This window comes from Myotis yumanensis, unplaced genomic scaffold (assembly GCF_028538775.1).
Source record: "Myotis yumanensis isolate MYYU_CA2020_CCGP unplaced genomic scaffold, mMyoYum1.0.hap1 SCAF_17, whole genome shotgun sequence".
NCBI lineage: Eukaryota > Metazoa > Chordata > Mammalia > Chiroptera > Vespertilionidae > Myotis > Myotis yumanensis.
This window is the reverse complement of record NW_027223768.1, coordinates 28,225,821-28,251,824: the sequence shown is the minus strand read 5'-3', so window position 1 is coordinate 28,251,824 and position 26,004 is coordinate 28,225,821.

The following is a 26,004-nucleotide window of genomic DNA, read 5'->3' as shown; positions in this document are numbered from 1 at the left end:
ACCTAAGTACTCTCCATATATAGATGCATGTACATTTAATCCTCTAAGCCAGTGGTCGGCAAACTGCGGCTCGGCAAACGGCGGCTCTTTGGCCCCTTGAGTGTGGCTCCTCCACAAAATACCGGCTCTTCCACAAAATACCAACTTCTGCGCACGGGCCACGAAGTTTCAATCGCACTGTATGTGTGCGCCCGCACGTGGTATTTTGTGGAAGAGCCACACTGAAGGGGCCAAAGAGCCGCAGGTGGCTCTCGAGCTGCGGTTTGCCGACCACAGCTATAAGTCACATACAGACCCATTAAGGCACGGACTCTTTGGCATGACTGACCAAATGGGATGCATGAGTCCTGGTGGGAAGGGCTCAGCAGGGCCCAGGGCCGGGTGCTGGAAGGCAGAGAAATGCTGGCACACGAGGAGCGAGGGTGGAAAAGATGTCCCAGTGAAACACATTCTGCTGGGGAAAGTGGCCTGGGGCTAGATTTTGTTTAAAAAAAAAAATCGTGGCCCTCTTGGCCTTCGGGGTGGGACAATACATTAGAAACATCACATGGAAGAAGGAAGAGAGTCATTCCAGAACAATACTTTTTTATGTCCCATCTTAAGCTGTGAGAAGAGACATTTCCTGTTTATAAAAACAAAATTGGGCTCCGCTCTGTGGCTACAGTGACACCACAAACACCAGGCCTGAGACTCTTCCTCTTCGTCGCCTTCACTGGCAGATAACGCTGCGTTTCGATCTCCATCATGTGCAGTGACACAAGGGTACACATGTGACCTCACACACAGACCCAGACACCAGCACGTGGGTCAAAGAACTCCTTTTCCTTTCCTGCTGAATTTCCACCTCCATCCATTGTACCCCAGAGGGAATGACCCATGTTGGGTTAACTAATGACAGCAACTTCCTCTCACAGCCTCCAAAACACAGCGGATCCTTGCTCTCCAGTCCCCAGCGGGGCATCAGGGCAGCGGAAAGGTGATGAAACAGCCTCTTGTCCATTTCTCCTCATTGTTATGAGAGGACATTACAACTGTGTTTCCTCTGCAAAGGGCAGGCAGGAGAAGGACCAGACAGGCACTCAGGTGTCCCCTTCCTGGTGGTGACTAGCTGGGACACAGGCCATCAGTCTCCCCACATGGTCTTTAGCTGCTTGCAGAAGCCAATGGCTTTGTCTTGCCAGTACCCCCAATTCATGCCTTGCTCGGGACACCATGCAGCAGCTCCATGGACTTATTGCAAGATGTGTACAAAGCCTTTTGCTGGCGAGTCATAGTGAAGCCAAAGTTGAACCATGGGACAGTCTCAATATTCAACCATTTCTCATCTACCCAGTGGTCATTTCATTGACTTGCAACCTGGTAATACCTGCAGCTGTGCACACCTTAACTTAGAGGGAGCTCCCATATTTTATATTGACCTCAGCATGACATGGCACATGCCCAATTCCCCAAGGATTTTGTTAGGTTAAGGGTTTTTCTTTTTTTTCTTTAGCTTTTAAATACTAGAAATAAAGGCAGAAGTGTGGAGAGAAAAGGACATGGGACATTAACTGTAGGAGGGAAATAAATTATAAATGCCAGAGAGTTTAAGGTAGATTCCCAGTTTCCAAAATGGTAGGAGTTGGCAAAGGCCGGCTCGATCAGAAGGATGAAGACAGTGTCACACCGTAGACTGAAAAGCCTCGTCAGTTAGGCACGCTGGGAAGAGAGGTTGGAAAGGCTTAGGGCAACTCTGTAGACAGGAATAGAGCATTTTCTGTCCCTCTTTGGTCATGTGCTGGGTGACACCTGGTGCTCTCCCATGGCTGACAGGGTCAGTGTGAGAGAGCTTGTCCTGCCTGGTGGTTTGGTGGCCCCACAAGCTCCTGTGGTCCCGTGGGAGTGGTTGTCTTTCCATCTCTGAGGGGTTTTCTCCATCAGCATTGAAAATGGGGTCCGGTTGAAGAAGATCCCAGAGTAAAACCAGCCAGGAAAGAACTGGTTTGACATGGGTTTGGCTCTGATGGAACCAAGACCCAGCTTTTCACTGTGCACATATGTCAACACATGTCCCCTTTATGAGAAAAGGGACCCTGGGGCGGGGGCCCCCTGCTGCTCAGCTGGAGGGCTTTTTCATCGCGCATGCTTGGCTCTCTTCAATTATTTTGGCTAATCATTCCTTAGCCTTGAAAATTGACAGCTGATCATAAAACTGTACTTCTGCAGAATTTGAATCCTTAAATCCCTCTCACTTGGGCCTCATACTTTTCATTCTCTTGTCTGTCAATTATTTAGCAAGTGTTTCTCAAATACAGTCTGATGCCATGAGCAGAAGTCATACTTTTTGCCCTTGAAGTCAAATATTGAAATACAATTGAGTAAAACAATGAGAATTGTCGAGGAAGGTGATGTACTTTATGTGTTTGACACTTACGTTGGACCCCCTGCCCCTGTCAGCCAGGCTGGCCATGTGGACAGATCTCAGTGACTGGGCTGGACAGAGGCAGTTCTTGAAGGGGAGCCAATGCCAGTGTCGGGGTAGGCAGATCAGAACCAAGTGGCTGCACAGACTGAGAGCCAAGGAGGATGGTATATCTGAACAAGGAAATGGAGGCATGTTATGTAATTTTAAAAAATATATTTTCATTGATTTCAGAGAGGAAGGGAAAGGGAGAGAGAGAGAAAGAGAAACATCAGTGATGACAGAGAATCATTAATCACCTGCCTCCTGCATGCCCCACACTGGGGATCGAGCCTGCAACCCGGGTATGTGCCTTGATGGGGAATCAAACCAGGACTTCATGGTTCATAGGTCAATGCTCAACCACTGTGCCATGCTGGCCCGGCTGTAATTTTCCCCCTTAGTATATAGGTGTTTAAATTACTTATGTTAAACATATATTCCCTTTGTGGTTTCTTCCGTTGTTTTTATAAGTTCTTTCCCACCCATATATTTAGAAGACATAAATGAATATTTAAGAAAATGTAAAACTAATATCTGAGTACAAATAGTATCCATCCACAGACATGGAGAGATGGAGGCTGGTGCTCAGGTCTGAGGCTCAAACAGATTCGCAGGCATGGGCCGCATCAGCCAGGGTAGGAGTGAGAGAAGCAGGGTCATCTAGGAGAGGGAATCTTTCAGAGCATCAGGACGAAGACGAGTCAAGGAAGAAAACAGAGATGGGTTGGGCAAGCAGATGCAGGGAGAGAGCATTGAGAAACCACGAGGAGGGAGGGGGTTTGAAGAGAGCGGGATAAGTACCCATGCCAGGTTTGGTAGGTTGATCCACTTCGGATGAGATAGGAAGGGGGAACCGAAGATCAGAGGGACTCTGAGCAGCTCAGAGGCCGGCAGTAAGTTGGGACCAGCAGGGTGACTGAGCAGCTCTCACAGCTCAATGCTTCAGGATCTCAGTGGTCAGTTGCCCCTGGACCAGCTGAATATTGAGAAGCCCAGGCTCTGGCCTTATTGTTAACTTGGAAATACACTCCTAGTACAACATAGGAAGTAAACAATGTAAGAACTAAAGGATGGGTTGGGCCTGCGTCTGGTGGACCTAGGGAGCATTTAGAGAGGCACTTGCCTGACCCTGGGTGAGCGTCTCCGCCATGCCTGCCCTGCCATGGGAAGGAGTCCAGAGAGAGACTGCTAAGCAATGGCCAGAGGCCCAAGACTAAAAGGAAGTTAGGCTGTAAAAAGTCACCTTTCAATCGCAAGGTTGTTTGAAAAAGAAGCATAGTGCAATATACAATCTTGTATCAGAACTCTATACCCGAAACGTGCATGGTCCTATTAGCCAATGTCACCCCCATACATTTAATTTAAAAATAGCACAAGTGTCAGCTTTTCCCAAGATGCATGAAAAACAAACAAAAAAACCTTTTGAAGAAATACAGTCTTACCTGTGCCTGGAGAATATTCTTGAGAGGAAGTGTGTCATTGTCCTTCGGAGGGACAGATATTATTATGACCCGCCTTCTGTATCCCCTAGAAATGGATGGGAAGTCACCAGCTAGCTTAACGGGTACACAGTCCCATGTTAACAACTCGCCATGGAGAACGAACTCACCATGTGCAAAGCCACTCAGCCCATCCAAAAAATGGAACCAGCTTTTAACTCACCTAACGAGGGCATTGCGCCACCTAGAGTTCTATCTAAATTCCAATCCCGGCTCTGTTTCTGGCTTACCTAGGTGGCCTTGGGAAAGTCACTTCTCTCTTTGGGGGCCTCAGTTTTCCTAGCTTTAAAATGGGTGGGTTGGACTCAACGATTCCAATGTCCCCATTCAACTTTAGCAATCTACAATTAGGGACATCAAAAGATGAGGAAAAATCAGAACCCTCCTGGAAAAAAAACAACAACTGATTTGGGTAGTCTGCATTTCAGTCCGTCAAAGCAGGCTGCATCGTACATTTAGAATCTTGTGACATTTCCAGGTGCTCATGTTTCCCCAAGTTTCATGTGAACAAGAACGCCATGGTGTTTCACTCGGCGTCCGGCAGTGGGTACAAAGCTCAGATGTGCGAGTGGCATGTAATTGCCTCCTGTATTTATGATCACTGGTTGTATTTGTTATAAACAGCTCTGTTCTGTTTAGGGAGCCGCTGATCAATAAGGCAGATAATATTCTCATCGTATTAAGACAGACCAGTGTTGTGCAGCCAGCCTGTGGAGGGGCCTCTGTTTTCTTAGCAGCTTCACAATTTCCTGCAGACGGTCTCCCATCAGCTTCTTTCTTTGCTGAGTCTGTGCTCAGTCCAAGCTCCAGCAGAGTCCTACCCAGCCATTTGCTAATGCTGGAGAGGGAAGAAAAAAAAAAAAGTGTCACTTCTGGTAGAGCGAGGAGGAAAAAAAAACAAAACATGGCAAGGTTTTCTTTTTCCATATTTCCAAACAGTGGGGGGAAAATAATGGAATGTTTGCCTTGAATTTTGTGTTGCTTTGGCTGCGACGAAGAGAGAGTTTCTTGAAGGCAAAAATCTGTCTTTTGTCTTATTGTTGCCATCTTCAATCACAGGAAAATCTGTTCTAGCTGGCGGTTTTGCATTATTACTTTCCCCTCAAATCTGTCAGGGAAACCAGTTGCGGGGTTTCTTGACTCAGACGTGGACTTGAAGGACACGGTAAAGAAAGTGACCGTGACTCACAGACAAATCAGGGTTTTCTGCCCCTCCCCTCCCTCTCCTTCCCCTCCCCGTCCACAGCAAGGGCTGGGGAAGCCCTGGACTGGGCAGGTGCTCGGGATGGCAGCTGGGGGCTGAGGAAGCTCAGACGGTCCCTCTCCACCCCTTTCACCTTCATGAAAACCACTTCGTACATACACACGTGGGCATGAGGATCATTTTGGAGATTCTCTCCTGGGAAAATGATTTGTTTTTCTCCTGAGGCCTAGAGCGAAGGGGTAGTGGGAGACAGAGGGGACTTGAATTCCTTCTCCTAATCCACCTCCCCGGAACCCTGGAGTCTCCTCTTTGCGCCCCCCCCCTCCCCCCCCGCTTCTCTCTCTCTCTCAGTAAGTTTATAAGTTTAATTTTCTTTTTTCCAACACCATTTATCCCCTCCATGCCCTCTTCCACCTGCACCTCCACCTTGCCTTTCCTTTCTCCCCTGCAAAGCCCAGTGATGAGGTGTCTGTGTGGGGAGGTGCAAAGGAAGGGCTCTCCCTGTCCATCTGTCCCCTAAGCTCATTGGGAACCACCCCTCCGTCCCCCCACACCACATCTCCCTGGGAACAAGACATGCACCAGAATTTTGACTTGCGTCTCTAGTACTTTTAAAATAAACAATCATTGTGTATACCTTTTCGATAAGAGGACTTGATGAGATAAGCTCAAATATAGTGGCTGGTACGTGTAGTGCTTCAGTAACGTTTGTTAAGTGAATGAATGAATGGATGGATGGATGGATGGTAGGGCATTATGCCATCCCAAATATTGCTGGGTTTTGTGGGAAGCCTGGACAGATTCGTGGCCTCCCAGGGGAGAGAGATGAGGCAGCAGGTCTTGCCTGTGGAGCGCTCTGGGTGAGAGTGCATGACGAGGAGGAAGGGAAGTCCGAGGCAAGAACGAAGCAGCAGCAAGAGAGGACTGATACATCCCGATTCCTCAGGCCCTGGCCCAGGGCCAGCTTCCAGGCTTTCAGAAACAGGTGAAAAATCCCACAGAATGAGTTGATTCCTTTTTCCAAAACAGAAGTCTGATTCTGTCCAAATGAATTCAGTTCGAGCCAGTGGTTCACATTCATCTTTATTTGACTTGATTGGGTTTATAAAAATAAAAGTCCTTAAGGCCCATGACAAGGTCTCAGTAGTCAAGGACTAAAAAGGATCTTGACGCCTCGGAAGTCAGGAGTCAGGATGGAGAGGGAGCTCCCTCCATCAGGCGCAGGAGCGTCTGAGCTCCCGCTGTTCCACAGTGGGGACAGCCTTGGGGGTGGGCACATGGGGACCGGGCTCTGGGCTGGCTCCATGTGGTGCCTGGGTCAGTCAGTGTCCAGTAAAAGTGGGCCGTAGAGAGGTTGGGGGAGGATGGCTTAGGAGGTGCCTTCTTGTAACTGGGCTCTTCCTTTGTTCATTGTCATTGAGCCTCAGCCCCGGGCCCCATTTCTGGGAACCGTGTCCCTGCTTGGTTCCTGCTCAGGGCCTCAGTTCCTTCCAGGGACTGGAGGACCGTCTCTGAAACCCTGTATCTCTCTGGCTGGCTCTCCGTCACCTGCTGCCAGACCTGCCATGTGGGCTGTGCCCGCCCCCGCCCCCCCCCCCCCCCCCCCCCCCCCCCACACACACACACACTCTTGCCTGCCACCCGACACTCCCAGGCAGCCATCTGCCTGGCTCCCAGCCAGGAAGTAGGCTTGTCAAATCTTTAGGTCTTGATTTTCCCTGCTCAGGTGTGATCCCAGGCCTGGAGGCCTGAGAATAAGAGGGAAGAAGATGGGGCAGGAGCTTGGGGAAGTGGAGGGGTGTGCAAGCGTCTGAGTGGGTGGGTGGATGGGTATAGCCATGACTGCGTGGGAGGGGTGGCTCCCTTTGTGGGGGCAGGAAGACAGCACACCCTGTTCTTTCTCATAGCTGGGCTTTAGGGATCATGTTACTTGGTCTGGAACATTCTTTTCCTTTCTTTCAGCCCAACTAACAAGTCTCCATCCTTCAGAGCTCAGCTTAGATCAGAGATTCCCAAACTCTCTCTGTCACGGTGCCCTCAGTGTCTCAGTATTTTTTTCTTAAAAAATATGTTTACATTTTTCAATTACAGTTGACATACAATATTATATTAGTTTCAGATGTACAACATAGTGAGTAGATGTTTATAAACTTACGAAGTGATCCCCTGATCAATCTCGCACCCCTTTGACACCATACACAGCTACTACAATATTCCTGACTGCGCACTGTACCCCCAGTTCTGTTTTTACATCTTGCAAGCTCTGAGAGCTTGTTGTGATGGTCTGGGCTCCCACCCACCATTGTCTACGGACGTGTGTCTTTCCTGTTCCACTCATCATAAACCCCATGAGGACAGGGAGCAGGCCTGTCCCGGGATGTTCACCTAGAACAGTGCTTCGCACAGAGGGGGTGCTCTAGGAAGAAATGCTTGCGGAGCAGAGGACGGGGGCCCATCCATTTCTCATGCCCGGCCTCCTTTCTGAAGCCAGGTGGGAGCATTTGGAAGCAAACCAGCTGAAGTGCTGTGTTTGGGGTGAGCAAGGACGACACTCCCAATTTAAGAGTCTCTGGGAGATGATGAAGGGAAATAATCAAGGTTATAACAGGGAACGTCTACAAAGGACACAACGCCAGGTGCTCAGAAGGTTGCTGCCGATTGCAGAATGAGGTGGAGGAAGTGCAAGCCACGATAAGAAAAGCCCAAGGAGAGCATGAAAAGAAGATTGCACCGGAGGTCAAGACCGATAATGAGAAAAGCTTCCCCGTACATAAGGAATGTCCGCTCCGGAGGACGGTGGCTGCACCCCCTCCAAGACAGAGCAAAAGCAATTTATTGACAGACATGGTTTCTGAAAAATTAATGGGCCTTTGCCTTGGGAGGCTCACAAAAGGAGGGCAGAGGACAGATCCCACGAAGGCACAGCTTTCCCCAGGGACCGAGAAGAAATATCAGGGAAGAGCTGGAGGGTGAGTGGAAAAGAGAAAAAAAGCCTTATTTTCATACCAGGGCTGTGACCTTCTGGGGCTGGCAGACGGACATCAATTGAGGAAACCAATCTCTTATCGCTGGCCCTGCTGGCCCCACGGCTGCCAAGGGTTCGGTGCCCACATCAGCCCACAGGGACTCATCTGGTCACATTCTGTTCCTGGGTCTGGAGAGAACGGCTCCAAACAGGCGTCCCTGCCAAGTCGGGGCAGTGAGAAAGCTGCGCGTTTGAAGTTGCTCTGAGTGTCTTCCTCAGTAGATTTCTATAAGGTATTGTTTTCCGGTGAAGGAGGAATCGGGGAAACTCTCCAACAATCGCTGCTCCGAGGGAGTGTGATCTCCTGCGGTGCCAATCAGTTTCACGGCAACCAGCCAGGGTGTTCTCACACCCATGGCGCCCGGGCTGCAGTCTACATCGAAACCCGCACCCAGCAGGGAGCTTACGCAAGCTGCCTCCTAGAGATGCCCCTCTCAGGGTGGGGGTTATGGTTTTTAAATTCTCACAAGGATGATAAAACGTATGAGCTGAAGGTATTGAGCCCTCCTTCTGTGCTAGGTGTTGGTTGTAATAAACACTGTGTATAATCTCATTTCAAGCAAGTTAAGTGATCGCCCCCATGTACAGATGAGGAAACTGAGAGCAGGACCCAGTCCAGCCAGCTCATTTGCAAAGCTCAGGTTTTCTTGGGGAAGTAATGCTGAGACCATCCAGTTGGCCCAGTTATCTTCTGACTTCCTGAGCACCTACTATGTGCTGAGCAAGGGAAGAGGCCACCAAAGGAGAATGACATGCTCTCCTCTGTGCTCTCACCACCGGAACTCATTGGGAAGACAGCACTAACTCAAAGAAACAAGCGTCAAATTCGGGGCTAAGCTGGAAATAAGTACAATTTCAGTGTAAGTCTTAGGGTATGACAACATTATCACAAATTGGAACAGTCAATCTCAGATTGTAGAAAAAAAGAAAAGGAAAAGAAAATGGGAGATAAGCCATTAGAACTATATAGTCTTAAAGGAGTAAAGGCTTTGGAAATTTACTATAATCCTTCTTCTTCTTCTTCTTTTTTTTAATGGAAGTGGAAATTAAGGGCCACTGGCAGGGGCCTGTCACCTGTGTCTTGTGGTCTCTGTTCCAGCACTTACAGTTACCTTCCAAACTGACCCAGGACTCCTCCCGGCCGTCCTAGTACTGGAGAACGGGACCAGAGAAGTCCTTTCTACCACCCCAGGCCCTGTGTATGATGTAGGGAGACTCGGGGGGAAGGCCATGCCAGTGGTGGAAGTATTTAGGCTGCTAGTCTGTTACTTGGGAGAGTTTCCAGAACAATGACAATAGCAGCAGCAATAATGGCAATACAAGTAGCTTTGGTCTCCTCTCAGCTATGAGAAATGTTGTGTACACGTCGAGGGCTGGGATCTCCCGATAGTTCTTGTCTGAAACTGTGCACCTTATTTCTAGCTAGAATAAGAGGTGTCTGGGCTCACCTGCTTTCCTCCTGCTTTTTGTTTTCTGATACTTAGGTCTTCTCGATCCTTCCATCCTCCCGGTCGTAGTGGGCTTTGTTGAAAGGAGGTCATTGGCTTGGTTTGATTCCCAGGGCACCAGAAAGCTTGCTTCCCGCTGCCGTCCCCAAAGGTCTCCTACATTCACAAGTCGCGTGCGGACGGCTGCCTTTGGAGATTCCTCCGCTGGGCTAAGTTTGCCATCTCCCTGTTAAAAGCCAAGACCCTTAGAAGGGGACATGTGTGCGCCCAATAGGTTCAGATCGGTCAGGTAGGTGCCCAGGAAGCCAGAGAGAATGAAGTGCCTGCAGGGTGGTGGATGGGAGGGAGGTGACAGTGGCATGGGGAGCTAGGATGCAGGAAATGGGGTCTTCACAGCTGATGGAGGCCAATCCCCGCAGGGGAAGGCAGATGCTTTTGTCGAAGCATCTGTGTGGCTCCCTGGGAAGCTCCCCATGCCCCCCCCCCCCCCCCAGTAGTCTGGTAAAGTCAGCTTCAGGTTAGGGTGAGGCCTCAGGGCTGCTCTAGAAACCCAAACATCAGGAGGTACCAAAGGGAAATAGCACTTGGAAAGCAGGATTCCCCAGTGGTGACCGGACGGGGGCCCATCTGTGGATGACGTCAAAGGCCACCAGGGTATGGCTTCCTCATGGAAACACAAACCTGGACCAAAGGACAGACATGTCTGAGTTTTTCAACAAGTTTTTCCTGATTATAAAAGTAATCCTCAATCATTGTAGGAAAAAAACCACAAAAACCAAATCCAAAAACATGAAGAAAAAGAATCCTCCTTCAGAACTTCACTGAACATCAACACAATTAAATATCTGATGGTTTTCTATCTTTTATGTATGTCAGATATATTCATATTTAGACTACATTATATAATTTTTTACTTTGATTTCCAATTAATATTGCATTGGGCATTTTTAAATAAAATTCTTTAGTAATATAAAACGATTTCGCTAACATAATTTTAAAGTATTTATCCATATGGTATGGATATACCATCATTCATTTCTCTATTTCCCCATTGTGTAGCATTTAGGTTACATACATTTCTTGGTTCACAAATAATTGTCAACATTTCTGTCTTTTTTTTTAAAGATTAGAGCCATAGATGTGGAATTGCTGAAACAAAGAACATTAATTTGTTAGTAGATGGCAAAAAAGAAATAGAGATGAGAGATTAAAAGTGATAGAAAGCTAAGGTGACAGAGAGGAAGAGGGAGGGAAACGGAGGCTGAGGGGAAGGGAGAGAGAAAGACAGAGAGTTGAAATTATCCTTAAATCTACTATCCCTAACATTTCTGTGGTCTGAGGCAAGTGTAAGTGATGGCGCACGTACCATATGTCTAGATATTCAGAAGTTATAGTCCCACCGACAAACTATTAAGTGAAATATGTTCTGTCCTTAGCTTTCTGACAAGTCTACATTTAAATTGAGGGTCCTTGGACTCCTTGAAGTTTTGAGGCAGAATGTGGTGGCATGGGGAGGCTGACACCAGGCACCTGGCCACCTCCTTCCTTGTCCTGGCCATGGCTCCAGCCTTCACCATGGAGTCCCTTGTATTCCATGTGGACACTCCAGTCTCCTGTAAGCACCATCCACACCCTTGCAAACAGCTTCCTCCTGACCACCCTTTCCATATGCAGGGTGCACGGTGGCCACATGGTGCACCTTCAGGGAAAGGGACCAGGAAGAAGCTCCGTGGTCCTGGCGATGGGAATTCCAGGCCTTGGGTCCAAGAATGTGTACCAAAGGAGGCGGGCTTGGACCCTGGGCAGGTTCATCCCTTTGACCTTGTAGAGCCCCATAGAGAGGGACAGGTTGGAGGACAGCCAGAGGGAGGCGTTGTAAATGATGGGGCTCGGAGGCAGACTCAGATCCAAAGAAACTCAGAAAGAAAACCTAGGGTTAAATTCTTTAAGATGTTTTTCTACACACACACACACACACACACACACACACACACCAAATAAGATAATTTTATTCTTACATGCTATTTTATCATCTTTAAAAACAGAGATGCCGTTAACATATTTGGCAGCTAATAAATACACATACATGAGCTCTTTTGTTAAGATTTTATAAAGTATCTTCCAGTAAGGTTTTCCATGCTGGCCAGCAGTACCTTGCTTTAAACCACACCCTTGCTCCCAGGATGTAAAGCTGAGGGCGCTCCCCCCACCCACTGCTGGTTGAGAACTGTTGCATTGCTGGAGAGCACCGAGACGTGGACACCAGAGGGACCGGTGTCTTGTGTAGGAGCGAGGTGACTCCTGGGTGGAAGTGCCTGCTCTCAGGGATCCAGGGCCTGCCTCCACACAGGAAACACAGCCGGCGTGGTTCCTGACCCCTGGCCGTCTTAGGGCTTCCTATATAATCATGCAGCCCTTCTCCCTCAGGAAAATAGAATTTGGCTTGTGACCTTGAATTTTATTGGGATCATGGGAGGTGACTGTGGTCTGGAATGGTTTAAGTGCTTCCCTCATCCTGGATTGCAGGAAAACAGTACATGACTTATGTCGGCTGACTACCACGTGCGAGCAATTCAGGTGGGGAATTCTCTGAGGGTTCATCTGCTGCGCTGGGACATAGTTGTTTGTGCAAGGACTCAACAGAGCAAGTCGGCTGGAGTCGCCTGTGTTTGCCAGCAGGAGTGACGTCGACCCTTTCCTGTTGTGGAGCCTGTCTGCTGGGGAACATACATCGACACAAGTGACATCCAAATGCGTGAAGCATTTCCAGTGTCCGATGGCTCTTTTCTGGGGTTAACTGCAGTGGCTGACACCATAAATGCTCGAATGTCTTGTCTCACTTCATGCGTGCATCTTCCCTGACAAGAGTAAAAGCTTGCAGGGGGCAGGGCTCTGTCTTGGTTCTTGCTCAGTCCTGTTGCTGTGGGGCCAGAGGGTATGCTTCATCCCCACCTTGTGTTCTTCATGCCAAGGGAGGCCCATGTGGGGACCAGACTGGCCTCCGTCTGCCTGCTCACTCACTCTCCTCCAGGGAGGAGGAATGACCCGCCTGCTGGATAAATTTGAGAGAAATTCCTTCCTCCTCCTTGGACCTGGCTGCCCACATGAAGCACATGTTCTGCTCTGCCCTCCATGGTGAGTTCTCCAGGACAGGCCCCCTTGTGGTCGAGGAATAAACTCCAGACTGAGGAATTATCCCGCCAACTCCATAGGATCTGCAACTCATGGGTTCTTTCCTAATGGGTGTTCATCAGCATGCTTTCACCTCCTGAGATGGCGGGAAGTAAAAGATTCCATGATGGTCATCTTAAAGGCAGGGGACTGTGTCCAACAAAGTTAAACTGGTTTATATCCTGCAGGACTTCTCAGAGCCTTGAATGTACTAATGTGCATTTTGGATCTTGCAGGGAGGCTGTGAGACTGGGGAGTGAGATGGTATTGAGGCTCTGGGGCTACTTAGCAAAGTTGCCGCCATGGTGAAGGCTGACATTCCTCATTTCTGTCTTAAAGTCTTTGGTGTTTCTCAGAACCCACAGTGAAAGGCAGGGATTGATGATCAAAGCTGTCAAGTGGGAATCTGACCACAATGGGGAAATGTCATCACTTAGTATAGATATGAAGGATGTGGCAGGCGAGTAGCCCTGTGGCATCCATAGTGCAGGCTCCTTCCTGTGGAACCGCCGCAGCAGAGGGGCTGGGAGATGCGGTGAAGAGGAGGGAAGACCTGCCTCTGTCTTTAAGGTGCCTTCCGCCGAGTGAGAAAATCCCTAGGGCAGTGGTTCTCCAGGTGTGGGCCTGGGTTAGAAGCAGCAGCATCACCTGGGAGCTTACTGGAAATGCAAATTCTCAGGCCCCAGCCCAGACCCCTGTATCAGGCACCCTGGGGAGGAACCCGGCAAGGTGGTTTCACAGCCTCCAGGGATTCCGTCACACGTCCCGTCTGAGGGCCACGGGCTTATGTGGTACCCAGCTCTGCATCCTGCTTCTGTAAGAGCCCCTGCCTCAAGCATCTCTATAATCAATCTTACTCTGGTCACTACCCGATACAAGATGAGTTGTGTGGATGCAGGTTGAGAGATCACATGGCATTAAGGGAAACGCTGAGGGCTTGCGATGGGAGACCTGAGTTAAAGTCTCAGTTGCTTTCAGTTCCTTTTGTTCACCTCATCAATGAAGTGGAGGGATTAGGAGCTGCCCTGCGAGGCTCATGGAGTGTAGGAAAGGTGGTTGAAAAAGGTGAATAAAGTTTCTAGACAAACTGTGAAGTGCTTCACAGGAGTAGAGGTTGATATTGGGTCGCTGCTTTTTGAATCTGATTTTGGCAAAATGCAGTCTCTCTTTTCCAGGGAATAGTCTCAGGACAGTTCTTTTGGATTCAGGTGTCACTTTTACACTGAGACTTCCCCTTAAAATAACCACTTGAGTTTTAATGAGGATATTGGGAGAGCTTTCCCTCCAACATCCACCATGAAGTGCATTTGCTTTGGCAGGGGAAGGTGTAAAATATCTTTACCAAAGTATTCCTCATGTAACCTTTTGCTTCTCCTTTAGAGAATAAAAAGAAAACATAGTTTCTCCCTTTTAATGCCATTTTTCCAAACGGAATCTTCTGTGATGGGGACTGAGGAAATGAACACACCTTCCCCCCCGACCCCCCGGGATAGGGATCTGTCACCACTTTAGCTCCTGCCATGGCATCGATTGCTCATGTTGTCAGCCGTTATAACTGACTCTTCCAACCTGCTCGCCCCGACCATCCAGGAACCCACTTGTGGGGTAGAGTTCATTAAGCTTTCAGCCCATCTTCACTCAGCCAGTCATCTCATTATTATGAATGGCAGGAGAGAACCAATTTGCCTTATAAGTCAGGGGATTCTGTGGTCCTAAGTAGAATGACTTCTGAGATCATTCTCTCTGTTTCAAAATGAACCACCCACACCACTGTGCTGACCTCCCCGCTTCCAGATCACTGCTCTAGGTTAATCCTTGCGTCTCTTACTGTCCACTGTGGATATAGCACAGCCACTACCCACCTTCTCCAGGGGGTTAGATAGCTCAGAGTGAGCAGACGGGTCGGAGGAAAGGTTCTAGAGCAGGTGCAGGCTCTAGTTTAGAAAAATTGGGACAAAAACACTGGGGTAAAGGCCCACAAAGGGGAAATGGTGAGTTTGAGACGCCAGCCTTTTTTCAGCTTCATGGAAGACTATCTCTGGCTTCAGGACCCAAATAATAATACAGTAGGCAGTATCACAGAAAAAATAATGTATCCACCAGCCACCCCTTGGTTAATCTAGAGCGGGGGTCCTCAAACTACAGCCCGCGGGCCACATGCAAATACAATATTGTATTTGTTCCCGTTTTGTTTTTTTACTTCAAAATAAGATATGTGCAGTGTGCATAGGAATTTGTTCATAGTTTGTTTTTTTTTTAAACTATAGTCCGGCCCTCCATCGGTCTGAGGGACAGTGAACTGGCCACCTCTTTAAAAAGTTTGAGGACCCCTGATCTAGAGATTCCCTCATGATGATCTTTCTTAAAAATATGTATGTTTTTTATTGATTTCAGAGAGGAAGGGAAAGAGAGAGAGCGAGAGAGTGAGAGAGAAAGAGAAAGAAAGAAAGAAAGAAAGAAAGAAAGAAAGAAAGAAAGAAAGAAAGAAAGAAAGAAACATCAATGATAGGAAAGACCATTGAGGATCTCTTCAATCCTCATTCTTTCTGGACGTGAGTCTGGACAAGTTCACCAAGCCAGTGGGACTAGGGATTGTCACTTTTGTCTGTATTCCACCATCATAGCTAAAGATATGCCTCTCAGAGAGAAATGGCTCAGTCCAAGGCAGCGGTTCTCAACCTGTGGGTCACGACCCCTTTGGGGGTCGAACGACCCTTTCACAGGGGTCGCCTAAGACCGTTGGAAAACATATATATAATTACATATTGTTTTTGTGATTAATCACTATGCTTTAATTATGTTCAATTCGTAACAATGAAATTGGGGGTCACCACAACATGAGGAACTGTATTAGAGGGTCGCGGCGTTAGGAGGGTTGAGAACCACTGGTCCAAGGGGATAAGTCCAGTCTCCTGATCCCGTTCTAGTTTTCCAGGAATTGCATGGAGTATGAGTACCTAGAGCGGGAAAGACTCCCTCGGGCTTAAAGGGGCATCGTTTGAGAGCCCTGCGCAGTTTGGCTTTTACAGAGGATGGCCCATGGTGGGCTAATAACCCAGCCTCGGGGACTCTAGGCATTTCAGAGGCAGGTTAACAACACACCCCTAGTTCCAAGAGCCATGCCTTGGACAGCAATGGCCTTCTATGGCCAAGCTTTCTGACTACGTTTGGTCAAATCGGAGCTCTGCCAGTCACTTGGGTAGTGGAAATTAACGTCTCCCTCCACCACGTTAGGAGATGTGTGTGTATCTTCTTCCAGTCTGCCAGCCTTGTTTCGGTGTTGTTCCCAGCTCATACTCTTGGAGGGCAGACATCTATTGCTTCTTAGTCATTTCTCACTCTTCTACATCCTTGCCCTGTGCCTTGATCTCAGCAGGTGTTTCCTTGGGGATGGTGGTGAGGGGAGAGGAGAGGGCTGGTCAGCTTTGAAGAGGTATCCACGCTACCTGGCAGGTCACCATGCCAGAACCAGGAGCAGGGGTAACACCTGGCTCAGCCAGCCTTTGGAACAAGGGCTTACCAAGCTTTGGGGAGTGATCCATAGGAGGAATTGCATTTTACACCTGTGTGTGTGTGTGTGTGTGTGTGTGTGTGTAACAAAATAATACCATTTCTATGTGCAATGTACTTATATTTCTATTCCATTCTATTTCATTGAAACAATTGCTAGTGGTGAGTTGATTTTACATTCCACTGACGGGTTATAACCCCACCATTGGAGACCCACCGCCACAGAGAACACACCTCTCTCTCGCTCCCGCTGAAACAGCGTGGGGAGTGTGGGAGGCTGGGGGTGGGGCTGGAGCTCTGCACAGCCCAGACGGGCGCTTCGGGGAGGCCCCGGAGCCAGGAGCACATGGAGGAACAGTCCAGAGGCTCTTGCATTGGCCAGTGTCCTCGTTCTGTGGATAAACAGAAGACACCAGCCTTCAGTGCCTGCAATCTGCTACCTTTCAAGAGCTTTCCAACTCAGCCAGAGAGAGGACGGAAGGAAGGCTGATTAGAAGGAAGAAAGCAACCCCCTTTGCCCAAAATGCCTCCAGCACTGGCAGGCTAGACGTGGCCAAGGCTTTCTTTCGCCATCAGGAGGCCTGTTAAGAGCAAGGCATCTTGCAGAAGGGCCAGGATGGAGGGACAAATGATTTGGTGGCACTCAGCCCCCAGGCTGCTCCCCTCTCTAGTTGGTCCCTCCCCCGTCTCCGCATGCTTCTCAGAACGTGCCATCTGGGGGCCTTGATGCTGGAGATGCCGGGACTTTGGGAGCTGATCAAGCTGCTGCTAAGACAGAATGTGTCCCTGTGAGAATGTACGCCAAGTCCAGGGGAGGCATCCAGCCTGATTCCCGTGGCTCTGCCAGTCTCCATGGGGACTTGGGAGAGACAGAGAGCTCGCTTCTCTGCAAGGGGTGACTGTCGGAGGTGGGGTGGAATGCCATCCGGGTGACTGTAGGGGGAGGTCCGATCATTAAGAGAGGTTGGCTGGTTAGTTGACCACCTCTGGCTCCATACCCAAAGTGAGCAAGTGCCTCATGGCTCAGGTGCCCAAAGGAATCCTTTTAGGTTGTGTATCCCCTCCATTCCACCAACACAATAGGCTGCAGTTTGGCAAGGGCAGGACTGGAAAAGCAGTATAAACCGAGTGCAAGGCATGGTCCCAGCTTCTAAGGAGCTTACAATCCAATCAGGAAAAGGATATTAAAAACAGAAGCTATTCATGCGCAGGGCATGAGAGCATGCAAGCGGATGCTAAGTGGGGCAGAATGTAAAGGCTGCAGGAGGTCAGGCAAGGGGAGGCCTGTGCGTGTGTTTGGGGGAGGCTGAGCTGGCCAGAGACGCGAGAAGACCAGGGAGACAGGCACTGCTGATGCAGGGAGGGGGGAAAGAGGGGTCACGCTGGAGGGTGAAGCAGTCACTGGAGAACCCTTGATGCCGGGCTGATACATGTTCTGGGAAAATTTAAAATCCCGAGCCTTAATTTTTCAGTAGCATGTATGGCACATGCAGCAGATCCACACACCACGAGGTGGACACCCAGGGCAGGAAGTGGGTGCCTGTGGCAGGGCGGCCGCTGTAGGATAGCTGATGGGACTGGCCTAAACGTCCAGAGCCTGAGGCCATGGAGGGCCCCTGACCCCAGGAGGACAGAGCCATGAGTTGGGGGCAGGCCTTCCAGTGGTTCTGGAAGCAGACAGGCCTGCGTTCATACTCTTGCTCTCCCCGCTTCAAACCATGAGATGGTGGAACCTCTGTGAGCCTCAGCGTCCTCACTGGTAAGAGGAAGGCAGCACAGTAGTGCATGAAGGTCACTTGTCAAATGCCAATGCGATGGGTCTGGCACAATCTTGGACCTTTGCTGTGGTCTAAATGTTTGGGAGTCCCCAAAGTCATCTGTTGAAATCCTAATGGGATGGTGTGATGAGGTGGGGGCTTTGGGAGGTGATAAGGTCATAAGGGTGGCACCCTTGTGAATGGGATTAGTGCCCTTACAGAGACCCTGCAGCACTCCCTTGCTCCTTGCATTCTGTGAGGACACAATGAGAAGTCAGGCTCCCTGTGACCACAGTGGGCTCTCACTGGCACCTGGCCATGCTGGCACCCTAATCCCGGACTTGCAGCCACCAGAACTGTGAGAAATGAATTTCTGTTGTTTACAAGCCACTCTCTGTGCTATTTTATGTTCGCAGCCCAATGGACTAAGCCCTCAGCTATTGTGATGGGAACTACTCTACTTTTACTTTCTCCTGCCTGGTCCCTATCTCCTAATGCAAAATGACAGGCTACTGAAAGTTCACCCCGTGTTGGGGGGCAGGTACCCAAGGGTGGGTCACATGAGATCACCACATGGTGGCTGCCTGGTATCATTTCCCTTTTGTAGCAGGGGGGGGTCACCGCATCTGATGAGAACAGTAACCATATTCTGCTGGGTTCCACTGCCAGGCACCACCGCTGGCCTTACTAAAGTAAGTCGAGTCTGTGTCAATCAAATGAATGCAACTGACGCCAGAGGATAGGAGGGGACGGGGCAAGGATTGACCTGGAGATGGAAGGAAATTGTCAACCTGGCCTCATTCTGTTCAGTTAAAAAAAAATGTACTGAGTGCCTTTTCTGTGATTAGAATGTGCCACTGCTCTTTGCTATTGTATCAGACGTAGCCATTCGACACTTGATCGAGTAGTTAAATACTGAAAGCTTATTATGAGAGCGTTAAGAAAACATAAATATTATGTTATAGATAATCCCTGAGAGGAGGATTTTGGTTTTCAGGGGAGTAGGCAAACTCACGTGCTCTTGTGAGAGATGAAAGCGTGGCCCCACTGACTCCCTTACCTGCAGGCATCGGCAGTACCTGCTCTGTCTTCACTTCTAAGGGACCCGTGGAGTGGCTGGTGATGAGTGCTGACCGCTTGGCTCCCAGGAACAAAGACATTCCACGCCCTCAAGCCTGGGATGGGGGCACAGATATGCTCTAAAGAATGAGGTTCCTCTTACTGCGCTAGCTTCATGTGTCCATCAGAGAGGCTTTGGCAGAGGGGTCTTCTCAGAATAACAAATGTGAGAGGCGCTGGAAGTTAGGGAACTGCTGTCTGCCGCCCTGTTTCTTTGGGGAATTGGTTCCGCCTCGTGATTTATTTTTCCACTTTAAGATATTTCATTCATTCCTTCCACAATTCATTCATGGCATTTCATCAACATGCCACTATGAAAAACTGGCCAACTTATTATTTTTTTTTTCCTTTAGCACTGAAAAGAGTCCCTCAATTCGAGCACATTAGGTTATTTTCCCTTCTCGAAAGTGGTTCCTTACTTGAAAATGGAATACTGTAATATCAAAGCAGTGTGGCTGATCCTACCCCCAGCTCCTTGGAGAACACAATGCAATCATGTGCAAAAAAGCACTTTGACAAGAATGCAGTGCTCAGAAAGGGATCTTGGGGGAGCAAAATGGGAAGAGCCCAAGCTTAGAGGTCCGATGCCTGGGTTCAAATCTGGACATTACTTACTGGCCCTTGTGACCTTTAGGAAGTTATTTATCCCTGTTTGTTGGGGATTATGCATATAGAGATGTGTTTGGGATATGGTGGACTCAGCTAATGGGAACCATTATGAATTATTATGCAAAGCCAAGACGTTACTCTAATCATTATAATGATTTTTTTTTAAAAAAAATTCAGTCTTAGTGTGAGTCATGTGGCCTTTCTGCAACCTTCTTAATGATATTTCATTCAGGTTAATATAAAAATGAGATTATGTGCCAGGACTACTGATGTTAGTGAGAGGGGAGGCCAAGGAGTGCAAAGCGTCAAGAGGCAGTTCTTCAAAGGTCAAACCTTGACAGGGAAGAGTACCTGGAGTGGCTAAAAGGTAATTGTTCTCAAATTGAAAACCCTTGGGTGAATTCAGTTTAGTGCATAAAAGTGCATATCATTTGCTCTATACCAGGTGTTGGGAATGCGTAGAGAAACCTCAAGAGGTATCTGACCAAAGGAGGCATACACGTGGTCACAGAATAATGTGGAGAGCGCAGTGATAAAGAGATACATGTAGCTTACGGGTGGAAGAGAGCTGCGGCATTTGAATCCACAGTAAGATGCTCTGGGCTTAAAATGGCTTAAACAATAAAGAGATGCATTGTCTTCCATAAAAGAAGTACTATAGGCAAGTCCAGAGTTGGTTAATTTAGTGGCTGGATACAGACACAGGCTCTTTTTATTTTTTCATTTTGCCGTCTCACTCAATATATTATATACTAGAGGCCCTGTGCACAAATTCATGCACAGGTGGGGTCCCTTGGCCTGGCCAGTGATCAGGCCAATTGGGGCCGTCTCACCCAGTCCTGATTGGGGCTGGCCAGTCAGGAGGAGGGACTATGGGAGGTTGGCTGTGGGAGCGCACTGACCACCAGGGGGCAGCTCCAGCATTGAGCATCTTCCCCCTGGTGATCAGTGTACGTCATAGCAACCAGTCAACCAGTCTTTCAGTCAACCCGTCGTAAAGGTCACTTAGGCTTTTATATATATAGATATCCCCTCATGATCACATGATAGCTGCAGTTGCTCCAGCCATCAACAGTATGAACAGGCTAACACCCAGGAACAGGAAAGGCCTGTTTCTTCCATATGCACTGTTTTTTTAAGAGCAAAGAAAACTGTCTGAAAAGTACCTACTCCAATATAGCAGACTTCTAATACTTCTTAACCAAGGCACCTGACCAGCTGTGAACATCACAGCAAAGAGAAGGGCAACACCAAGGATGGCATTTAGATTTATTAAAATTTATCAACTCATAGGGAAAAGGGAGAGCTTGACATAAAACTGGGGTGTTACCAGCACTGAAAAATAGAAAATTTGGTCTTTTGCTGGGTAACCAAAACAATCTTCAGCAGCAGCTAACCCAGCCTTGGGGTGAGGATGTAGGAATTAAGGAGAATTTCTGGAGGAGGTAATACCTGAGCTAGGACTGAAGTTTTGCTACTCAAAGTAGTGGCAACAGCATCACCAGCGGGCTTATTAAAACTGCAGAATTTCAGGTCTGTCCCAGATATGCTGAATCAGAATCTGTCTTTTTACAAAATTCCAGGTGACCCATGTATGCATTGAGGTTTGGAACCACTGATAGAAAATATGAAAAGGGATGGTCAGGTAAAAGCATTTGAAAGTTGAATGGGGCTAGGAAATAGAAGAGGAAACTGAATGAACAGGGGTAGTAATATAGTACATTTGGGAAAAGTAATAGTAATGTAGTACATTTGGTTCACTATGGTGAGCTCAGCATTGTGGATTTCTAGATACAGGTTCCAGTGTTTTAACGTATTCAGAAAATGTAATCCACCTAATATTACCAAAATGAGTATGTCCCTGAAGAATTTGGAAGAGCTAACACTAATTGAGTGCCATCTGTGTTGCAGGTGCTATCCTGCTTTTCTGTATAGGGTGTCCTGGATAGTGCTGTATATAGATTGTTCCATTTATGTGGCTACTTAACAAACTACTTTAAAACTTAGAATATTGAAACAGTAACCATTTTATTGTATTGCATCATTTTATGGTTCAGAAATTTGGGCTCGGCTCTGCTGGGTGATTCTTCTGCTTCAGGTTGTGTCAGTTGGGGTCCTTCAGTGGTATTCAGCTGGTGGTTGAGGTGGTCTTTGGGGCCCAACATGGCTTGACTCCCATGCTTGGTGGAGTAGCTGGAAGACTGGTTTGTCTGTGCCCCTCTTCCTCTCCTATAGCTTTCCTGCCTCTCCCTGTAGCTTCTCCAATGAGGTAATCATCCAGAGCTGATCATGGTCACTACCAGTTATCTCAAAGGTTAGATCCAGAATTGGTAAATTTCACTCTTCTGCTCTTATTAGCCAAAGCCATAATAGACCAGCCCAGAATCAAGAAGAGGAGGAATAAGATCTCAACCGTTTAAGGGGAAGAATGTCAAAGAATTTGCAGCAATCTTTAATCCACCAAATACTAATTTATTTATGCCCCAATAACCCTGAGGTAGTTATATATTATTAGTTTGAAGATAAAGAAATGGAGACACAATGTGATTATGTAACTTGCCCAAGGTCAATGGTTAGGAAGGGACAGTGTCAAGATTGGAACTCGGTCTACTATGCTCAACAGGGTATGGAAATGTCTCATCACTATCCGATATAATAAAGAGGTAATACGCAAATTGACCATCATGCCCTCACACAAGATGGCCGCCCCCATATGGTCACAAGATGGCCATCCCCAAGTGGTCACCAGATGGCCACACCCATGTCATCACAAGATGGCCACCACAAGATGGCCAGCAGGGGAGGGCAATTGTGGGCGATTAGGCCAGCAGGGGAGGGAAGTTAGGGGTGACCAGGCTGGCAGGGGAGGGCAGTTAGGGGTGATCGGGCTGGCAGGGGAGAGCAGTTGGGGGCAATTGGTCTGGCAGGGGAGCAGTTAGGTGTCGATCAGGCTAGCAGGGCAGTGGTTAGGGGGTGATCAGGCTGGTAGGTAGAAGTGGTTAGGGGCAATCAGGCAGGCAGGCAGGCGAGCGGTTGGGAGCCAGCAGTCCTGGATTGTGAGAGGGATGTCCAACTGCCAGTTTAGGTGGTCCTTCAGTGGTATTCAGCTGGTGGACATCTGGCAGTTGGACATCCTCTGAGGGGTCCCAGATTGGAGAAGGTGCAGGATGGGCTGAGGGACACCGCCCCCACCCCAGTGCACGAATTTCGTGCACCAGGCCTCTAGTGTTACTAATATAATATCATATGTCACCATAATTGAAAATTTTTTAAAGATCAGAACCCAGTCTGCCTGACTCTGGAAACCATACTTACCCACTGTACCATGACTGCCTCTCCCAAGGGAGGAAACACTAACCAAGAATTAGATAGAGTCTGTTTCTGTCGTTTTAAACCACACGGGAGGTTATAGTATAGCTCCTTTCTTCTGAACAACCATTCCATGGGCCTCCTGTTAGCTAACTCATTCTCCACGACACATGTGTGGAATAGCCCACTTACACTGTTAATACCCTGGTGTGGGCCCCATATTTTAAAAGAGCTTTTGATCTCTCTTTTCTGTGTCCAGTAACCCTAGCCTGGGTATGGAGGATCCAGCCGCAGATTAAATGCATTTCAAATAACGAGAAGGCAAAACCCTGCCTTCTCTGCCCCCACGGTGCTCCTGGATTGTTGGAGGATTATTTACTGTGTTTGCCTTGACTTGAGCTATTTCATTTTTTCCAAAACAGATGCCGCCGGTTGACTAATGGCATTCCCCACTAAAAGTCAGAAATGTCAGCAAGACTCTTAGAAGCCAGTGTCACTCTGGACGAGAACAATAGATACGGCTGAGAAGCGGGGACCCGTGCCAAGTATTCTTGAGGCTAGGAGGTCATGTGCCACTTTTCTGCTGAGAGAGAGATATATAAGGGCAAGGGAGGCAGGAGTTTGGGGGTTGGGGATGGCCGGGCATGTGCTAATAATAGGATGGATCACATGACGCCTAAGTCACCTCGAAAGAGGCTTAGCTGCTGGAGGTGAATTAAAGTGCTCGGAATTAAGGACATTTCTTCAGATGTCCCCTGATGTGTAAAAATAGACCGAAGGAAATGCGCGTGTGATGAAGAGAGAATTGCCAGGTTCGACGGCCCTCCCTCCAGAGGGCTTTTGTGTGGTGTGCTGGGCAGAGTTCGGAGCAGGGCCAGCTGAATAATTTGTGGGGCCTCTTGCTTAAAAACGTTGAAGAATTTCAAGATGGTGACAGCGGAGCATTAAAGAAAGTGTGGTGTCCCGGAGTGTGGGGGCCTGTGACACTGTGCAGGTCTATGCACATATGTCGCCTTGGTTAGGAGAGCTCAGTGCCTGATTTCTTTTATGAGCGGGCAGCCATGAGTGAATCTGACCGTGGTCTGCAGGGCTGGCCTCCGGCTAAACCATGAGGTGGGGGAGGCAGTTTGTTTAGAAGCTCATGTCCACTCGATGCGCTTTTCTCTGCTCCTCCCAGCCGGGTCCATCCTCAATTACACACAACTCCCTGGCTCTGTCACCTTCTCCGTCCCCGCCCCTCAGAAAACCTGTCCGCAAGGAAGGCTCCAGAGAGGTTCCAGACATAAGGTGTAAATGACAGATATATCGGGAGTCCCTTTTCTCCCCCCACCCACCATGTGTTTGTGTCTTTATAGACAGTGAGACCTTGGGCAAAGCTATCATGGAATTTCAGGTGTTAACTGGCTCATGGGATAATTGATTTCTTTTTAAGCTGGAGGTTTGCCTAGAGCCCTTGAGATCACACTGCTATTATAGACTCCCACTTATTTTGGCAGTTCTGAAGGTGTGGGGCTCTTTGCTCTGGGGTGGGGGGTGTTCACCCTGAGGGTACAAGTTGTGGCCTCTTCCTTTGCCAGGGGAGTTGAGGAGACCCCTTCTCCCCTGTCCACAGGCTGCACAGTAGGACGTGCTCAAACTCTGTCCGCAGGAAACATCTGCAGACAGAACTCCTTTTGGTTGCACTTCTGCAATCTCAGCCTCTCACTCCATCCTGCCCCGGCCCCTCTAAGCCCCCTCCCTCGGCCCTTTCAGAGTGCCAAGCTGCCCTTCTTTCCAGGACACCCTCTCTGAAAACCACAGACACCCCAGAGTTGGCCACACACGTCTCAGGGTATTCTCTCCCCTTAAGCCCCACCAAGCACTTGCTCCGGTGGGGATGTTTCTGTGAGAAGGCTTGGGGCTGGGAGGTGCCCCCCAGGCCAGCCTTTGCTCCCTTTCTCTTTGGCTGTTGTGGATTGCTGCCCTTCCCCAGGCTTAATGTCAAAGGAAACGCCTTCGACAACCACAGACTACCAGGGCCTCCCTCCTTTCTCAGATGCACTTGGCTCCTAGGAAGTGGCCGTGGTCTGCAAAGCCACGGCATGAGTCCGGGGAAATCATTTCACAAGGCCCGAGAGAAGCTGGGCCTCAGGGAGGGGGCTCACAATAGAGTCCTGGAGGCAGCCGGGAAAGCTGCGGAATTTTCTGCCTTCAGATGTGCCTCGGATGGAGCCATTCAGAGCACTTTATTCTCCAGGCCCTTCTCTGTGCAACCGGCTCTAGAAGGAAGGTGATTGCAGTTCTGGTTTTGAAACCTCGGGGGCTATGACTGTTTTAGGGTTTGAAGCCAAAACATATTGAGCAAATAAAACCCTCTGACTCACCAGGAACCTTCCCTCTCCATTTTCAAACACATCAAAGTCTGTCAACAGCGTTGACTGAGGGTCTGTTCTATGAAGAGCCATGGACTGGGCACTGTGGGGAGATTTGCGGAACCGTGTATTAATAGTTTCATTCATCCATTCATTATCCAGCAATTCAATTTAGCGCATTGAGTCAAATCAGAAATGCCCACTGGGCCTCGCCAGCCACAAACCCCTGCCTTCGAGGGATGCCGGAAATATAAGGATAGTAGTGTAAAAAGTCACTTCAAGAGGTTACCGTCTAATGGGGGTGGTGGCAAAGGCAAAGACATAAATAGATTAGACCAGGCAAACTCTGACAAATGTGGTGAGAGGAGCTGACCGCAGGTGTTGCGGAGGTTCAGAAAAGGGACCTGTCCCACTGAGTGGGAAGGATTACAAAATGCCGTTTCTCACCAGAAACTCATTATTAGGCTTATTAGTATGTGTTGAAAACTGCTAAATAGCTTGGGCTTGGGTGTGGCCTCGGATGATTGGTAAGAATTCTTGGGCAGAGGCAATGGCAAGG